Source organism: Penaeus monodon, chromosome 23 (genome assembly GCF_015228065.2).
Source record: "Penaeus monodon isolate SGIC_2016 chromosome 23, NSTDA_Pmon_1, whole genome shotgun sequence".
Classification (NCBI taxonomy): Eukaryota; Metazoa; Arthropoda; class Malacostraca; order Decapoda; family Penaeidae; genus Penaeus; species Penaeus monodon.
In genome coordinates, this window is record NC_051408.1 from 7,914,389 (window position 1) to 7,914,698 (window position 310).

Genomic DNA, 310 nt, shown 5'->3' on the forward strand with positions numbered 1-310 from the left:
TCCAATTTATACACGTACCTATACATGAAATCCTTAATTACTTCATAAATCCCACAAGGAAGTGATAATCTCAAATCCACGATTAATATTAACAATTTGCCAAGACTGTTGCACGTCTCCGTTTTCTATATCTTTCAACAACGTGAATTTCTCGCTCGTTAAAAAAGGGATAACTGTTCTAGAAACTTTGTTTTTTGTTATAAGCGAATTTTCAAGGGAATTTAGGAGATGCCTCACGTCTTTAGCGCTGATAAATGTGTGTTGAGATGAAACTTTTTTTTTTTCTTTGTTTTCTTAAGGGTAAAAGAAG

At 32.9% G+C, this 310-nt stretch overlaps 1 protein-coding gene across 1 annotated transcript in view; it reads left to right on the plus strand.

Moving 5' to 3' along the window:
• LOC119588118 overlaps positions 1 to 310 on the plus strand; it is a gene marked incomplete in the record, with an annotated part of 60,132 nt that overhangs the window by 38,700 nt on the left and 21,122 nt on the right.